At 36.4% G+C, this 20,131-nt stretch overlaps 1 protein-coding gene across 5 annotated transcripts in view; it reads right to left on the minus strand.

The window, feature by feature from the left end:
• Positions 1-20,131, minus strand: part of SDCCAG8 (SHH signaling and ciliogenesis regulator SDCCAG8) — a 296,601-nt gene that overhangs the window by 49,232 nt on the left and 227,238 nt on the right. Inside the window, exon 18 of one of the 5 annotated variants that reach the window (XM_074222890.1) lies at positions 1-20,131. This exon is cut by the window's right edge and continues 20,681 nt beyond it. The exons of the other annotated variants lie outside the window; for them this stretch is intronic. The gene's annotated coding sequence lies outside the window, so the exon portion shown is untranslated. 5 annotated transcript variants of the gene reach the window in all.

Raw genomic sequence — 20,131 nt, forward strand, 5'->3', positions numbered from 1 at the left:
ATAAAGTATCAGTCTAAAGTATATTAATTCAATAAATAAATAAATAAATAAATAAAATCCCAATGTTGGCATGCATTCTCTTTGAAATAGAAGTGATTCTTAATCTGATATAACAGTAGCCCATATACTCAGTAAACATATAAAATAAGCAATATTTTATCATCCCAAATGCAAGCATCTTTGTAGTTATTAGTTCACTAACACTCATCCATTCCCTTAGATTCTGTTTTCTAAATCTCAGACACACTCTAGATGATCCACTTAAATCCTGATAGTTTCTGTAGTTATAGTTTCATGTTCCTGATATTCTAGGTTAGTACTAGGCCTGCTGAAGAAAGTCTTTGAACAGCTTTTGTTTGACTCATGCTTCCTTTGATGTTGTCATTCCCATGTAAGTTTACTGGTTGTCTCAGAAGCTACCCTTTCACCCATGTTGTCTCAAAAAATGCCATTTAAGTATGGTGTATTATTATGATGGCAATTTGGGAATATCCTGTGTACCAATGAGTAAGTGCTAGATGCCCCTTTCCCATTAAATTGGAATAATAATAGGCATAAAGTTAGAGAATCATGGTTCACATCTCTGTTCTGATTGCTCTGGGACTCAGTCTCCTCATCTATAAAATGAAAGATCTCTATAAGATTATTATTCTACTGTTCAAAATTCTATAATCATATTATCTTATCCAGGCTAGGAAAGGTCATAAAAAATAAAGAAAAGGAGCAATCAATGATTTTCTAAAGTGTAATTACAATAGGCCAGAAGAAATGCACCTCCTGACATTTCTATTTATCACATCAGTCAAAGTAAGTTAATAAGCGAAGACCCTAACTGTAGACTGGAAAAAGCAGACAAAAAACAACAATGTTAAGTAACATGCTACTATTAAAAATGATGATTACATATACTTAGAACTTATACTTTTATCCTCAATATCGCAAATATGTTATGAAAAGAATTTGAATGAAAACAGATTTTCAGTAGAGATAGGTATCACCCCCTCAGCATGAACTTGTTTGATCTTTTTCATCAATTTCTTGTTTATTGTTCTACCTTACTTCCTACACACCTCACAGGGTGTTATGAGGATTAGTTAAGTCAGCGAAGGCTTGAGATTTTCTAATGAAAGGTGTTATGTAAATACACAGTATTATTTTGCTTTTATTCCAGCATTACTGGTTTGAAATAGTTCAATGTGTGCAAATATGCTTAATAAATTGTATTAAGTTGATTTCCATAAATAGGAATCCCCAAGCATCTGAAATAAGGAAGTCCCCTGTACTAGGGTTCTCCTAGCACAATGAAATAACTGATCATGGTCCCAGGTGACTAATCAATGCTCTTTGGCTCTTTCTGACAAAATTCCAGTTAAAGGAATACACTGGGTCTTCTTGGAAATTAGGTTCTGATTGCCAAGAACACATTCCAGATGCCAAAACGGTCATTCTAATCTGGCATTCCTGGCATGCAGTGCAATTCTAAAGGTTAAACCTCAAAATGTAACACTAAACTCCATATTACAACTAGAAAACAGGAACCAAAGAATGTGCTGAAGTGCTCCAACTGCAAGCAATTAGCACAGTTCTCAATTATAACAGTTTTCACAAGTTAAAACAAAGAACCACCTATTTCCATACCATTAGCTTTGTAAAACCACCTCATTCTACACATGTGCCACTGATCCTTTGATTTTTTACACTTATTCACTTTGATCTTTTATAAATATCTCAACTATCCATGTTAGCAAAAACCTAAAGCAAGTAAAAAGGGTCAATCCTCAGTCCTTTTTCCTAATAGCTAAAAATGCACCTATTCTCAGTGGAGCCACCTACAACTGCTGATTTTGCATCTAAATAAAGCAAAACTGATAATTCCCATCAGTCTCTGGGACAGACCTCCCTATCGGAGATCATTTTTAAAAGAGTATGTGTGGGAATGTGATTATTTGGTAAAATGTCCCCTTCTTTCCTCCCCCATCACAGATGTTGAAGGGTCTCCTTTCATGAAAATGTATTACAAGGAGCAGCCTACAGCTCTATCATGTAGATGGATATCACAGAATTTCTGTCTAAATTCACAGCTTTCACAAAGTGGTGAGTTTAGTGAGAAAGTTTTACTGTTGGGTAAATTTAATATTTTCTGTGTCTACATTTGAGCTCCCAATATACAAATGAGCTTAAAAGCACAAGTTTTGCTGCATGGACAGTCCAAAAGTGTTCAGGGGAAGTTCTTCAGGCAGATAGCAATAACCTTAATACCTGAACTGCCCCATTGACTTTCCATCGTGAAGATGAAAGAAAAGAAGCCCCTTTGCCTGGACCTCTACTTTGTCATTCATCACATTCTGTGCTCAGCAGTGTCTAGCATAGAGGGGACACTTTTTTTTGTTCTTTGCAAGGCAGTGGGGTTAAGTAAGTTGCCCAAGGTCACAAAGCCAGGCAATTAAGTATCTGCAGCTGGATTTGAACTCAGGTCCTCCTGACTCCAAGGCAGTGTTCTATCCACTGCGCCACCTAGCCACCCCAACATAGTGGACAAGATGGAGGCTATCAATATCAATGGAGGCTTATATCAATAAGCATACTTATTTTCATTCAGACCACTGTCCCCTCCACTAAACTGCAAGCTCTTTGAAAGCAGCAACTGTATCATTCTCTTTTTTATTTTATTTTAGTTTTTAGTTTTAGTTTTTTTGCAAGGCAAACAGGGTTAAGTGCCTTGCCCAAGGCCACACAGCTAGGTAATTATTAAATGTCTGAGACTGGATTTGAACCCAGGTCCTCCTGACTCCAGGGCCGATACTTTATCCACTATGCAACCTAGCCACCTCTGTCAATTCTTTTTTGTATGCCTAGGTCCTTACATTTTAAGTGTTTAATAAACATTTGCTTATTTGAATTGAAAAGAAAGGATAATCAAATACCTTCCTTGAATTTTGGTTTATCTTAGGATAATTTTTACTTTGATCTACTATACTTGGATATCACAATCTTAACATGTTGAAATCTTACAGTGGTGTTCTTTACACACCAGGTCATCACAGAGACTGTCCAAGGCAGTTTATTAAACAGAACAGCAGAAAGACCTGATTGCAAACTTGGTAGAAAAAGAACAGGGGTACAAAGAAACTATAGATCGGACTTCTTCATCCGGGGTCAGTGATCTTTTTTTTTTTTTCATTATTATTGGTTTCCTTTATAATCCCATGTAGTTTATTTTAATCATTTAATAACATTATTCTGAGCAAGGGTTCAGATGTTTCATCAGAGGGGCAAAAAAGATCCAAATCATGCAAAAAGTTTAGGAGCCTCTATTTTAAAGGTAATTTATACAATATTTTTTCAGCAGCAAATTAAATGATTAAAAAGATTCACTAGTTTAAAGAAAAAAGATAATGATGATGATTGAAAAATTTATATATGATCAATAGCCTTTCCCATAACCCACCTTAGGTTTTTTTTTTTAAACTTTGCTAGACTCTTCCTACCTTCTATGAAACAGTGTACACCTTAAATTGCTTCTGCGCTGATATGGTGTGGTGGGTCCCTGGGGTTCTAAGGAGTGGGGGATGGGAGAAAGGGGAAGGGGAAACATGGGCAGAGACATGGAAAGGGACCAGGAATCTTTTCTGCCTCTGGGGCTAGAAACTGCCCATTCTGCTTTTTATCCAGATCTTATCAGCAGCAACAGGACAAAAGAGGGCATTATAGGAACTACCGAGAGAGAGAGAGAGAGAGAGAGAGAGAGAGAGAGAGAGAGAAGAGAGAGAGAAGGCTTGGGGTTTTTTTTTTTCAAATTAACGCAAGTTCATAGACAATAATCCAGGCTGATAGCATCACTAGAATGCAAATCTGGCTTTATGGTACTGAGGAAAGAGATAATGTAACAAACCACTTTGTAGACCATGAAATTGGAACTTCAACATGACAAAGTTTTATTCACTTTATAAATTAGAGGTGTATATGTCACATATATGTACAAATATTACATATATACACATAGGTATATAAATATATTTAATATAATTCATGTTGTTAAAGCAAATGGTTACATGAAAAAAATGTGCTGTAACTGAGACATGGATGGGTAGCCAGAGACATAGATTTTAGTTCTGGTTCTGTCACAGGCCTTTTACATATGTGACCTTCAGTGTGTCCTCTACACTTTTTAAGACTCAACTTCCATAATGACAAAATGGAGCAATTGGGTTAAAATGATCACTAAGGTCCTTTTCAGCACTAAGATCCCAAGGGAATCTGAGAATTCTGTGCTGTGAATCTTTCAGCTTTGCAGACTGGACGTTCCTTGGGGCTGAAATGAAAACTAAGACTTTGGGTTCTACCCTCTGAAAGACTGTACTAATGGGGACCAAAAGGTCAGCAACTTCCTTCAGCTCACATGCTGGAATGATCAGATGGACCCTACACACTTTCTTTTTGATCAACCTTATATTTGACTGCATTTTTAGTAAATTATCCATGTAGTTGTATTTTGACAGCTCTCTTTACAGCAGTAAAACAAAATGTGTGCATCGCAAATGGCAAAGATTCAAATTTCAGCTCTGTTTATCCAAAATAGCACTGAACTGCTTCTGTACTCATGCTATACTGCCTACAGATTTACGGAAGGGGAGACAGATGGGATGAATTTAGCAGGGAAACAGCTGTGCCTTGAAGAAGAGACAAGCAAAACTTTTGCTATCAGGCTTCATTATGTATCAAGGTACGAGTAAAATGTGTATCCGTAAGGCAGCCAAAAAAGTGTTTTTCATTTGACTAGTGATAATTACCTTTTCTCAACAGCTGACAATGTTCTAAATAGCATTAAATAGGTATAATAATTAAGCAATAAGATACAACAGGCAGTAACTTGCTGGGGATTATGGCCCCCCCTCAGGTGTGTTGTGGGGTTTAAGGCCCAAATGGCAACTAATTTCAACTGCCTAAGAAATAGAGCCAACCCCAAGGCATCATTGAGGGTGAAAAAACTTGAAATAGAAATACAAGTTCACAGAACCTTTGTGGCAGGGAATATTGGGGGGGGGGGGTTGGAGGAAGGTGCAGAATGAGACTGGTACAATAGTGAGAAAAATCCAGTGAAGAGAGCAATCTATCTTGAGCCTGCTCACATGGTCTCTTGATAATGAACCTAAATCATTTTACCCCTTCTAAGAGTCACTCAATTAGAGATCAAATCCTTTTTTAATTTGTGAAAACACAAATTCAATCTACTCTTTTGTAAATGGTTTTCATTAGTGTTAAAAAATGCCCAAATAAGACAGCTAGGTCCCTTCAAAATAGGTTTCATTTTATTCAGCATATGAAATTCTTGGAAAGCTTATTTTAGAATGAATACTTAGAATGAGTGATCCCACAGATTTATTCATCAAAATTAGGGCTTACTAAACATTCCAGTGTATCAAGATTCTGATGCTTACGACACATTCTCAATGTTTGGTACAGACTAAAAAGAATTAAAAACATTCCTCTAATCCTAAGAAATTATAGGGTGGTAGCTACATTATTTAAAAGGGGGTTTAGGGGGTGGGGGAGAAATAATTACATTTTTAGCAAGAGAAATTTATTTTATTTTTATTAATTGCAATTAAACTCTATAAAATATGTTCCCTTAGGAGTAAAGGCTTTAAAATGGATAACTAATAAATAGAAACATGTACACAACACACCTGACTGTCATATCCAGTGTAAAAGGCACCATTTCATGAACTATGATAAAAATCCTCTTTCTGCTGCACTAGTGGCTAACATCAAGCTCCACCCATATCAATGACATTATTGTTGCCATAGTAACTAAGGGGAAAAAGGCAGAGAGCGCCTAAAAAAAGCACAAAAAGCGAATGAAATAAGACGAGTATGTGCCATAAACATCGTATGTGATCGTGAGATGTGGCGCCACAAAGCTTTCACTGACAAGCTGGGGATGACCACATTCCTCGTGAGTGGTAATACAATGCAAAGCGCTAACATATTCAAAAACATGTTCAAAGTGTTCAAAAGCAGACGTGAACCCCTTTCCCTCAAGTCAAAGCTGTCTCAGTTTACTCCAAATCCTGTGTCCTTATGTATTTCCTTATACATGACCATTCATTTCTGAAAATGGTGACAACCAGCGGGGTCCCCACCCCACCAACACAACTTTTTTATTTTTTTAATCCTCTTTGTATCTCCTTCCTTTTTTATTTTTTCGTCTATAGCCTAATCTCTATTCATGATAACATTTAAGTTTGCCTATTCCTCAGACCCCACCCAATATGTCTTATTTTCTATTTGACCTTAGATTCAGAATTGTTCCCCCATTATTTTCTAACTCCAACTGAAATGTTTCCTTTTTAGAATTAATACTCTGAATTATCTTTCAAAAATTCTTTTCTCAGGGCAGCTAGGTGGCATAGTAGATAGAGCACTAGCCTTGGAGTCAGAAGGACCTGAGTTCAAATCTGATCTCAGACAATGATTCCCTAGTTATGTGACCTTGAGCAAGTCACTTGACCCAACTGTCTAGCAAAACAAAAAACAAAAAATAATTCTCTTCTCATAGCCACTTATTCTTTTTCTTTTTTTAGTTTTTTTTTGCAAGTCAATGGGGTTAAGTGGCTTGCCCAAGGCCACACAGCTAGGTAATTATTAAATGTCTGAGACCAGATTTGAACCCAGGTACTCCTGACTCCAGGGCTGGTACTTTATCCACTGCACCACCTAGCTGCCCCCATAGCCATTTATTCTTCCTCTTCCTCTTCCTCTTCTCTCCTCACATGACTTCAATTAAATTAGTAAGAGGTGCCTTTAAGTAGTTGATCAAGTTAAAAATTGAAGGTGGTGATAATAGAAAATTAAAAGTTAACAATGATTTTATCCTGTTAACTATTTTATAAACTAAAATTTGTGTTATATATTTACCATATGTAAAGTACTATGCTAGGCACTAGGGAGTAAATCAAGGTTATGGTCAAAACAGTAGGGCAGAATTCCTTCAAACTTGAGAGTTGCAGGCATGCCAAAGACTTTTATCATGATACTATAAAACTTAACATGAATATACTATTTAGTTACCAACATAGTTACCTATGAAGTTTGAAGTTGAGTAGCTAGCTAGCTAATTGTTTATACAAGGGAGAGCATTCTCAAGAGTTGTAGTAAAGTATGCTGTAAACTTAAACACCAAGAGGAACTTAAATTAATATTTTAGTTTTTCCCCTCAATTACATGTAAAAACAATTTTTAACTTATTTAAAAAAATTGGGGGGTTCCAAGTTCTCTCCCTCCCTTTCCAGACCCTTCTTTGAGAAAGCAAGCAATTTGATATAGGTGTCATTATGTAAAACACATTTCCATGTTAGCCATGTGATAAAAGAAAACACAGACCAAAAAACCCAAGAAAACTAAAATAAACTTCAATCTGCATTCATACTCTATCAGTTCTTTGGAGAAGAATAACAGTTTTTCATCATAAATCTTTCACAACTGTTTTGGATCATCATATTGTGGAGAATAACTAAGTCATTCATAGCTGATCATCCTACAATATTGTTGAAACTGTATACAATGTTCTCTTGGTTCTGTTCTTTTCATTTTGTATCAGTTCATCTAAATCTTCTGGAAGAACTTTTAAAAAACCAAGAACAATTGGCTAAGAAGATACATTGTTCAAATGTAGATACCAACTTTCTTTTTGTTTATAAAGAGAGGTCTAAATAACAGCAAGAAGTTTAGCACAAAGGTCTATGGACTCTGAACTCTTGAAATGAGGGAAAGAAGGGAGATTCCAGGGGAAGATAAGGAGCCTGGGAGCAGATAATTACTTCTATGGCTGAATTTCCATAATATAAATATTTTGTATTGAATGATCTGAAAAAGGTAAGACAAAAGACCTTAGTGCCTATATGAATTGTTCCTGTGAATAGCACTAGATTATGTTAGATTATCATTATCTTTTTGGATGTCTTCCTAGAAGAGGAAAAATAGAAATCATTTGGGGGGCTATTTCCCTTCATGTATAAGTGCTTAGAAATCTTATTTCAGACAAATGATGTTGGATATTTCAAATGAGCTTTCTTCATGCTTAAAAATCTGTAGAAATTAATGATCAACTATAGATCATACTTTTTTGCATAGGATAAATTGACTGTCATCTCATTTTGGGGGTTTGTTCATGTGGTAAACAGTAATAATATCTCTTTAATTACTACTTAACAGAATAGGTTGGTGAGCACTATATGAAATTGTTTTAAAAAATTATGCTTGAGATTATAATTAGGTAACCACAGAACCTGTCGTCTCTCTGAAGTCGAAGTTTTGAGTGACAAATCAACTTGTTCAGGACAAAAGCTTTATAATGGTAACCACAAAACATTGGATTAGATACTGCACTTTGACATTGTCTGTCAATATTACAAATGTCATTTCGGCATGAGAACAGCAACTAGCAGAAGGTTGGGAAACAAATTCAATTTTTAAAAATGGATTTTATGGGTTAGCAATACAAAGTTTTGTTTTTAATTTCAGGATTTTAGGTCCTGATAGGCAGAGCAAAGCAGATGCCTTTTTATTTTAAGGATGGATTCTTCTGTACATTTTGCACATGGCTCCTACATGACGTTTGGAACTCTAGGCCTGAAGGTCCAAGTAAAAATGAGTGGGAATTTGAGAAATCTTTCTATCCTCTGCTGGATGGCTGACAGTGAATTCTGTGCTTTGAAGCCAAAGCCAATTATGAAAAGATGTGGAAATTCAAATTAATTACATTTTTCTTTTTTATAATGTGCACTGTTGATGTGACACCCCCTTAAAGTCAGCAGCACACTGGGAACAAAACCAGTATCCTTAGTGTCTACTTGAGAAACAGTGCTGACAACTGCTCTACAAAATCATTTGCAAGGTGCTTTCTATGAGGAAGAGCTAAGAAGTAAATGATAAAACACGTGCTAGAAACCAAGCTGCATTTGACTAAAAGAGAATGTACCATAGTGCATGAGGAGCAATGGCAGATACTGTGTATGAGTATGGGGTCATGGAAAGTGGACCAGATAAGTGAGGAGGCCCGGGTCATCGCTGCACTGGGCCAGGTTCCTTCACTGCTCTTGCCTCAGGGCCTCATAGGGTATCCTCTTTACTTAATTAAGGACATAACAGAATAATGTGTGTGAAGAACACTATACAAACATAACAAAATGATCTTTTAAAAAACCTTTAACACAAGTCTGTGCCAAGAGGCATCTGATTTGCATTTTTTAGGTTGTTGTTTTTTTTTTGCAAGGCAAATGGGGTTAAGTGGCTTGCCCAAGGCCACACAGCTAGGTAATAATTAAGTGTCTAAGGCTGGATTTGAACTCAGGTCCTCCTGACTCCAGGGCCAGTGCTCTATCCATTGTACCACCTAGCCACCCTGATTTGCATTTTTTAAAACAGTCAAAATGTCTGATCAGACATAGAGAAGGTTTTTTCCTATATTTAAAAACCAAACATTGTTCAGGAATACCTGCTATGGATAGGTTTGAGAAATCATGGCATACACATAACAAATAGGTGCTAAACACTTTTTTGTTGAAATGCTGAATGAATGAAAAGAAGTTCAAAAATATTTGGTAAGTACTAATGACTCACTGACAATTTTTATATTAAAAAGGGTTACATTAAAGCTTAACCTGATATACACAAATTTATGACTGCCATTTTCTTTAGTACTCCTGGCTCTCTGACTCTCCCCTACCCCTTACCAAAAGTTGTAGCTCTGAATTATTTCTTAAGACCTGGTTTAAACTGATGTCATGAAGCTTCTCAGATCTTTACTTTTGCTTGTCTCTACTTCTCCAGTTTTTTTGTGAGCATTTAGAAAGAAATTTCCTAATGTCCTGGGTTGCAGTTTTGTTTTTCTTTCTCATTTTTTTGCTGCCTGATTTGTTTGAAAAGTAAATAACTTCTTCAGGTCTAGTTTTCTTTCAAAGAATATTTTGAATGTCTCTTTTATTCAAACTCTATCATTTTATCATTAACAGCCAAGCTCAGGTATGCTTACCTGGGTTGTAATCTTAAACTGCTTTGATCTTCTGGACCACGTTATGGGGGGGGGGGGGGGAAGGAGAGCAATCTATTGTTATTCAAATTGCTTGTAGAATTTGGTATTTGATAGGAGAATTGTTAAAATTGTTAAATTTAAATTTGCATATAGATTTTTTGTTTTGGTTTTTTTTGAGGTTATCTTTTGATTGGCACTTTATTTTCTGTCTTCAGAAATACTATTACGTTTTCTTGTATTATTTAGTGCATTTTGGTGTTCAAGTTGATTTGTGTTCTTCAGAAAGACTTATAACCCACAAATTATTTCTATACATTTTGCCTTCAAGATTTTTTTTTGTTTGTATGAAGATCATGCCCCCCTCCCTATCATGGGGGCAACTAGGTGGCACAGTGGATAAGGCACTAGTCTTAGAGTCAGGAGGACAGGAGTTTGAATCCAGCCTCAGACACTTGGTATCTACTAGCTGTGTAACCCTGACTATCTCGCATCCAGGCCCATCTCCAGTTGTCCTGATTCATATCTGGTCAGTGGATCCAGATGACCCCAGAGGAGAAAGTGAGATTGGTGTCTTAGGACAGCATCTCCTTGTTGCAGGAGGATTAGTTAGTTTCCTGAAAAGAACTCACAACTCTCACCTTGGAGTGCAGTGGTAAAAGAAAACACAGATTTATTAAAAGATCATTAAAATACAAAAAAAAGTGACAGCTAAAAGACCCTTAAGAGCCTTAAAAGTGATTTTGGGCACAGCAATTTAATCAGGCAGGCCATGTGATTTAATTCAAGCATTAGGAGTTAAAGACCATAAGATTAAAAGAGAGATAAAAGTTCTGTAAATCAGAGAGCATAAAATTAAGAGATAGTTAAAAGTTCTTCAAAGATCACATAGTTTGGGGGCTCAACAGTTTAATTAGGCAGGCCAGAGGGGGACTGATTCAGGTATTAGAAGTCAGAAAGGTAAGGACAGAAAAAGAGCAAGAAAAGCTCTATTTTCTTGCTAAATACTCTGTCAGGATCCATGGGGATTTGGGGGAAGTTTTTTGGGAGTGGTCTGGATTTTTGGATTAGATAGTTTACTGCTGGAGGTATGGCTGTAGGATGAGCTCCTATTTGGTTTAATGTGATATCCTATAGAGTATATGAAATCTACCATCCAACTTCACCCACTGGTGAGTTCATGGCCAGGGTCAGATAAAGATCAAATTCATAAAACGATTACAAAATTTGTTTCTAATTACAAATGCCCAAAATTTCCTGCATCCCCCCACTCACATCCAATTCACGTACTTCTCATGGGATCACCTCCCTGATATATCATGGTATTCTTCTAGAACAAAGGTCAAACATCATAACATCATAACTTTTCTTTTAAATGTATTTGTTTTCTTCTCTTCTTCCAGATTGTCTTTTGTTTCTATATTTACATTGTCACTCAATTATTCTTTTTGTGCTTCTTTGGTGGGAGCTGCAACCATGGATTTGAAATTTTTCTGTTCTGCTAATTATTTCTGTCAATAGCCAGAAATTTTGCTTTATTCTTACTCTCTTTTAAACCATTCAGTATATTCTGCTGTGATTCCATACTTTCTTGAGAATCCAGAATCCTATCAGCAGGAACTAATTTTTTGGTTTATTTTTTTTCACAATATTTCATTCATAGAAGTCTGGATTCTTTCACTTGATCTGGAAGTCATATGTCTTCCCAGTTATTTTCTGTGCTTATACTCATAGGCTTTAATTGAATTTTTTTCCTCCTAAGATCTTTGAGCATTTCAATCTTTTTTCATTACTATAGGGCAATTCATGATTCATGACTTCAGTCTCACCTCTACATGCCTTCCTAGGGGGCTGTGGGGGGTGGGGAGACTGAGGACAGAACCAGCCCCAGCTGGATGTGGGAGCTTATGGAGCCCATGCTCTTGGGCTCTCAGTTCCCTGTCCCTCAGTTCTCTGGCTGAGCTCTATTAGGATTCTGAGTACCACAGACAGGGCTGTACCACTCAGAGAATCTTCCACCTTTTGCATTTCCTTGGCTTTGAGAGGATGGTGGATGGGGGTCTGTCTGATTTGTGTAGCCCTTCTGCCAGAGTTTATTGGGCATTAGGCATTAATTGCTTTCTCTATGGTGAGTTCAGTTGACTGTTACCTCATTTGGGTGCTTGGTGTCTTACCTAGACTATGAAGACCAGTCAGTCTACAAGTAATTATTAAGCACTGTCACTGTGTGAGGGACATTGTGATAAATGATGAGAATACAAATACACAAGCAAAAAAGAAACACTACTGCCTCTGCTCACAAAGAGCTTACATTCTAATCAACAAAGACAACATAGAGAAAGAAAAGGAACTCAACATGGGGACATGAAGTCTAGAAAATGTTAGAAATGAAGAGATGGAATCTCTCATCTCCCTCTTTCAATGGAGGTTCTTGGAGAAGACATCTAATCAGGGAGGGGAAGCATAAAAACGTTTTGGGTGTGATCTAGTTTCTGATTTGAAGGTATGATGAATTCGCAAAAAGACAGGTATTTAAGGGCAAAAAAGAGGTTTATTTATGAATTACTGTGACCAGCAGAACCTAAGGGAGAGAGAGTACTGCACTTGCAACAATTAGAAATGCTTGATCTCCTAAACTGAATAGCAGCAGCTGTAGCTCCATGTTGATAAACAGTTGGGAAAGTATAGGGAGGAGAGAGTTTATTTGAGTATCTCAAAGACTCCTTTCAGGCTAGGACAGTGATCCATTGTTTTGTTGATAGGGACTTGTCTTCTACCTGGGGGCAAGGTACTTTATTTAAGTTCATTGACCTTATCTCCATAGCTTGGACTCTGGGATAGGACTCTGGTACTGTAAGGCTAGCTCAGAGGTTAACTAGTTGAGTTGTCAATGCACATTTTTCTGTCAAATATTTCCTCTACTACAAGGGGACCCCAGAGGCAGAAGTTCAGAGTGTGAGTTACAGGGCTACAGTGATCTTCAAGGATGCTGGGACATAATGAAGGACTCTAAATGAGTTTGAGGATCAGAGAACATCTCCATTCCTCCATCCTATTAGTCACATCATCAAAGTATTTATTAATCCATTTAGCACTATAGCATGTGCCATTTTTCTACTAAGAGCATATCTTCATCTAACTGCACAGAACTCTATTTTGTTTTTATCATATATTATCAAATTAATGATATAGTATCAATTTCATATTCTCTATAATATGCTATATTCATATATTATAATATAGGAACTTTATATTATATTATCAATACATAATTATCATATTATATTAACCATAGATCCTGTCACCTCTGTTATCATGGACAGAGTCCTAGACTTGTAGTGAAGAATCCCTGATTTTACATTCTATCTCTGTCATTTCTTATATGAGTGACCATAGCCAAGTCATTTAACATTTTTTCAGTTTACTCATAGGAACTACCTCACAAGATTTTTGTAAGGCTTAAATGAAGTAATATAATAGATAGTACAGTAGATAAAATGCCAGACCTGGAGTCAGGAAGATTCCTTTTCCTGAGTTCAAATCTGGCTTCAGACACTTCCCAGCTGTGTGACTCTGAGCAAGCCATTTGACCCAACTTGCCTCAGCTTCCTTATCTATAACATGAGCTGGAGAAGAAAATGGCATATCACTTTAGTTTCATTGCCAAGAATAGGGTCATGAAGAATCAGATATAACTGAACAAGAAGAATGTGTAAAATATCAGTTCTTATTGTTAAGGTGGTTATTATAAGCAGGGATTATATATGTCTTTATTACTCTTGAGTGCATCACATAGTAGATACAAGATATAGTCATAGCAGACATATATATTTATTTTGAATTGTTTAACTGACTGAAAAATTTTTCCACTATAGTAAAATATATGCCACTGGTCCAAATTCTTGGATATTTGCTGCAAGTTATGATGATGAAAAAAATTATGGGAACTATTATATGTGCTTTTCCTTCCCATTGTTATTCAGCACCTCAACCCCTTCTGAGATGTAAATCCACTGAGATAATAGAAACAAGCTTAACCTTCTCCTCAGTTCATCCCTTACTCATCTCCCAGTACCACACTGCCCTGCCTGACCCAGTCAAGTTCAGGTGTTGACCTCTCTTTAGCTCCTCCCAACACAGCAACATGCTAGGCTCCTTTGTAAGTTATGCTCTATATCTGTCTGTCTCTGTCTCTGTCTTTGTCTCTTGGTCTCTGTCTGTCTTTGTTTTTGTTTCTCTGTCTTTATCTCTGTCTATCTGTGTCATGATGCTCTCCCCCACTAGCCCAGCTGTGAGGTCACACTTGCAGCTGCCTTCTTAACTTTACTATTTTTTTTAAAAGTCTCATTTATTCCATTTTGCTGCTTTCATAAAGAACTCTGTGAATTTACTTGGAACCCTTTGCAGTAACCTGTTAAATACAATCTATGGCCTTTCTTACCCTCCTGGGTCATTAATTAATGAACCCCCAGCAGTCTTTACCAGTCCTCAGCAATGCTGACCTCCTAGGCACCTGTCATCAATGATAGCAACTGCAAAACACAATTTAAAAACTATTCACTAATTAGATGGATTTTCAAACAACTATATAATAATATAGGTATACCTTGCTTAACCAAATATTCCTATCTGAATGCCTGGATTAATTAATTCAACTCTACAATTTTCTCTGTATTTGAGTTCCTTGTTCTCTTATCTGTTTAACCATAAACCTTAGATTACCATCCACCACCTTAATTCCTATTTATGTATTACTGAGTGGAACTATAGAAAGACCATAGTGGGCCCACTATACATTTCAGTTACATAATCTTAACTAGGCTGGACATGTAGCAGGAAAACCCTTGTAGCTCCCTAAACAGATAAGCTCTCCTAATTACCACAATAGCTATTCCAAACAATGTTTCTTCCGGGGTTCCTTGGCATACCTTCCCCCTTTATCTACTTAGGTGAGACCTTGCTTCATATTTTTTTTGCAAGGCAAACAGAGTTAAGTGGCTTGCCCAAGGCCACACATCTAGGTAATTATTAAGTGTCTAAGGCCGGATTTGAACCCAGGTACTCCTGACTCCAGGGCTGGTGCTTTATCCACTACGCCACCTAGCCCCCCCCTGCTTCATATTTCATTGAAAAAATTGAAATCATTTGATAAATGACCTTCTTCCCTCCTCCTCTGACATCACTCAGAAGTTGCCTACTATCTGCTTCACACCAAGAGATCACACTTCTCTTTACCAAGACAAGCTAATCTACATGCATCTCTGAGCCTCCTCATCTTCCCCCATCTTCCATTTCTCCTTATAAACTAGCTCTTCTTCATGGCTTACAAGCATGCCCATGTGGCCTTAGCCATCTAAAAAAAAAGCCATCAGTGGATCTTACTGTTCTTTCTACTTATTGTATTCTCTTCTCCTTCATAGCTAAAGTCCTTGAAAAAGTTATCTGCAATAGGTATCAATATTTTTCTCCTTTTACTCTCTTCTAAATCCCTATAATCTGTTTCTCTACCTCATTATTCAGTTGGATCTGATTCAAAATCAGCAATTATCTCAATTGCCAAATCTGAAAGCTTTTCTCTATCCTCTTCCTACAAGATCTCCTTGTTTTCTTTGACATTGTTGATTACCCTCTTCCCCTGACTGAGTACTCCTTTTCAGTTTGCCTCACTGGATCTTCATCTCAATCAGCTCACTAAGTGCTGGTGTCCCCCAAAGGTCTGTCCTGGACCTTCCTTTCTTCTCCCAATTCACTATCTTGTTTGATGATCTCATCAGCTCTCTCAGGTCTCCAGAGAGTTGATTCCTAGATTTACAGACCCAATCTCTTGAGCTCCAGGCTCAAATTTCACTCTCTTGTAAGACGCCTTCCCTAGTCCAATTCCCAGGATCTTTGACTCCAAATTTAGAGCCTTTTCCTTCCCTTTTCACTACATATACTGTTTGAAATTCTTAGTATAAACAGATTTTAACCCTATAAACAATCCTATCAAATTCCTTTGAGAAACACCAAAATGAACTGTTTTGTAATGGGAAAATAACAAGATTTATCTATTTTATAAATCTGAATTTTAATATATTGGGTTTACTTAAAGTGAGATAAATCTGTTATATCTTTGCCTTTCTAACAAGCTAGATTTGCTGGGGGAAAAAGACTTTAATTCTTTACTCAATTCCATTCTCTCTGGTCACTCTATACAAATAATTTTGGCTATAGTTTATAATTTGTATAATAATAAGTCCTTTTTTTCTTGTGTATTGAGGAGATAAATCAAAGAGGGGTACTCTAAAAACAGGTTTCTATGTTTTTTCCCTTTAGGATACTTAAGAAAATATTAAAAATCTTGTCCTTTTTATTTAAACTTCTATTTTTTTTAAAGGACATCATATTTCTTTTACATTATGAATTCAAAAAATTTTAATGTTTGTTTACTTGAATGTAAACTTACTTTTTATAACTGAAATCCAAGATGTAATCTAATTACAGGTACTTAATGATATATATATATCTTGATTTGAACACATAACTTTTTTACCATAATAATTAAAAAATTCTACTGCAGTTATATATCCAATGGGCTAGGTTTAAGTTCTGGAAATAAGAACTTCAAATTTCAGTCTTTGAAAAATGATTCCCTAGAGACCTAAGTTTTATAATCTTTTTTTTTAAGGTTTTTGCAAGGCAAATGGGATTAAGTGGTTTGCCCAAGGCCACACAGGTAGGTAATTATTAAGTGTCTGAGACCAGATTTGAACCCAGGTACTCCTGACTCCAAGGCCGGTGCTTTATCCACTACATCACCTAGCCGCCCAGTTTTATAATCTCTTAAGGCAGAAAGCTTTATATCAGCTTTATATGATAGTTGTAATGAGGAATATCTACTTTATTTATATATTACAGAATATATGCCATCTTAAAAGAATTAGAAAAAAACATACAAATTCAATGGAGAAATAGGAATATTTAACAGCACCTATTTGATCTGATTTCCAATTTATTACATCATTTAAACTGGAAGATTTATAAGATCATCAGACAAAAAATTAAATAGATGTGAATAAAAAGCACAACCAGAAACAAATTTGTGATTATTTGTAGTATGAGTTTTGTCAAATGGGTTGGTAGTTAGATTTTACTATGAATCAGAGTTTATGTAAGGCCAACAGAAACATCCCAATTATTGTTAAATACCCAAAGTAGAAATTTGCTGTTAAATTGCTGTATAGCATCGGTCTCGGGTTGGTGTTTGTAAAGATCTTATTTTATGTACTGAAACATCACAGGGATACAATAGAGAAAGTGGAATTTTAAACATATGGACTTAGCTATAAATATAGCATGAAGAAAATCAATGAAATGTAGTTTTTAAAAAGGGTTGAATGACCACTTATGAGGGGTCCTAAGAGAGTAGTACTGTGCATAAGAGTTCTGCTTATATTGGAAACACTGATATAACAGTAGACCATTCTAATCAGTGGTAAAATTATGTGACTTTACCACTCTTGGTTAGTTTTTTCTTTCAATCATTTATTTTTCATAAATATATCAAAAAAGATTTAAGATTTATATCATGAAGACTAGGACAGTGCCTCACATATAATAGGCACTTAACAAAGATTTGTTAGATGAAAAAATGAATAGCTCTTTTTAAAAAATTTCATTGAACCCACATCTTCAGTTTCAAACTTGGGCTAATTTAAATGATTTTTGAGAGGGGAACTAGACCTGTGATTTCAACTTATATAGGAAGCTCTCAGTAAGAAACTGCCTTTACTAATGCAGATTGATATCTACTCTGCAACTCAGAGTCTTAGCTGTCTGGGGCACTGAAGTATTAATTAATTTGATCAGGCAGGATCACGAAGCCAGAATAGGACAGAGGGAACATTTAAATCCAAAACTTTCTGACCCTAAGGCTAACTCCTTATCCTCACTAAGTCATGCTGCTTCTGTCTATCTAAATAATAATTTATTTAATATCTATGGAACACATGATATCAAAAAATCAAAATGATCATTATAGAACTAAAGAAAATAATTGTGAATAATTGGAGATATGGGGTGGCTAGGTGGCGCAGTGAATAAAGCACCAGCCCTGGAGTCAGGAGTACCTGGGTTCAAATCTGGTCTCAGACACTTAATAATTACCTAGCTGTGTGGCCTTGGGCAAACCACTTAACCCCATTTGCCTTGCAAAAACCTAAACAAACAAACAAAAAATAATTGGAGATAACTGTAGTGCCATGCTCATCATGAAAAGTACAATAGACATGTTCCATTAGGCCACTAAAGCAACTGGTAGTCAATTGATAGAGAGCTCTGGGTCTTGAATCAGGGTGACATGAGTTCAAATCCAACCTCAGATACTTACTGGCTATGGGACCCTGTGCATGTCACTTAACTCTGTTTATCTCAGTTTCTTCAACTATATAATGGGGATAGTAATAGGATCTACCCTATAGGGATGTGGTGAGGATCAAATGATATATTTGTAAAAACCATTCAACAGAGTATTCAGCACATGGTAGGCACAATATAAATACTTATTCCTTTCTCTTCCTACCACTCTGATCCACTACATGACCTTGGACAAAATCTCCTAGTCAATCAATTGTGGACCCCCCCCCCCCCCCAGAATAACAAAAATCAAAGAAATTTAGAGGTAGAATGGACTTTGGAATCATCTGATACATCTAATTAGTTTCAGAGATGAGTTTCCTCATCTAACTCTGGTATACTTTGGTTGTCCTCTGTTTGGTGGCCTTCCCCAAAACTGAATACAAAATTTCCAATATGGTGGGCTGTATTTAGAGAGCACTGACAAACTTCAGTACATACAGAGGAGGGGTATCCTGAAGATAGCATCTGAGGATCAGGGAAGATTATGGAAAGCTGATGGCAGAGCTGATTTCAAGTATGTGAAGAATTTTTTTTGTAGGAGAGGAATAATCCTTATTCTTTTTTTACTCCAAAGGGCAGAGCCAGAAGCAACAAATTCAGTGTTATATAAGGAAAAGCAACCTATACTTGAGAGGTACTGGGCTACCCAGTCAGAAATCTTCAAACAGAGGCCAGAATACCACTTAGAAATAACACTCAGGTAATTTTTTTTTTAATCAAATGACTTCTAGTTCTTTAAATTCTGGGTTTCCATAGTTCTAAGAATTAGAGAAGTGAAATGATTTGCCCAAGATCAAAAATGGGTTCAGTTCGGGATCTGATGTTAAATGAAGGGAACAGAACCAAGAGAACAATGTACACATCAACAACAATATTGTGTGAGGAACAACCATGATGGAAGCAGCTCCTCCCAACAGTTCAGAGAGCTAGGCCAACGGAGGAAGAAAAGAAAAGAAAAACAACCCTTCAGAATCTGATGAACACTTTATAAAAATTATCTCTTGGGGAGGCTAGGTGGCGCAGTGGATAGCGCACCAGCCCTGGAGTCAGGAGTACCTGAGTTCAAATCTGGCCTCAGACACTTCATAATTATCTAGCTGTGTGGCCTTGGGCAAGCCACTTAACCCCATTTGCCTTGCAAAAAAACTAAAACAAAAATTATCTCTTACTATCTCTTTCCCTTAATCCTACTTCATTATACTGAAAATAACTAATCTGTAAACATACTTATCAAAATATATATGTACAATGCTAACTTGACTGTTCACCACTAAGGGGGAGGGGGGTGGAAAGGGAGGGTAGAAGGAAATTTTGCAACTTAAAAATATGCATGTGCATATGGATGAAAGTAAATAAAAAAACTACCAAAAAAAAGAATGGGTTCAGTTGATTAGAAAATGCTACTTTAGGGTGGCTAGGTGGTGCAGTGAATAGAGCACTGGCCTTGGAGTCAGGAGTACCTGGGTTCAAATCCAACCTCAGACACTTAATAATTACCTAGCTGTGTGGCCTTGGGCAAGCCACTTAACTCCATTGCCTTGAAAAAAATCTAAAAAATAACATGCTACTGAAATCAGAACACCAGAGAGGCACTATTGCTGTAGTGTAAAAAAAAAAAAAAGAGCAAAGGCCCAGAAATTCCATTATTGGATAGGTAATCTAAGTAGATAAAGGAAAAAATTAAGGTCCTATATATAGCAAAAT

The sequence above is a fragment of the Macrotis lagotis genome, chromosome 2, assembly GCF_037893015.1.
Source record: "Macrotis lagotis isolate mMagLag1 chromosome 2, bilby.v1.9.chrom.fasta, whole genome shotgun sequence".
NCBI lineage: Eukaryota > Metazoa > Chordata > Mammalia > Peramelemorphia > Peramelidae > Macrotis > Macrotis lagotis.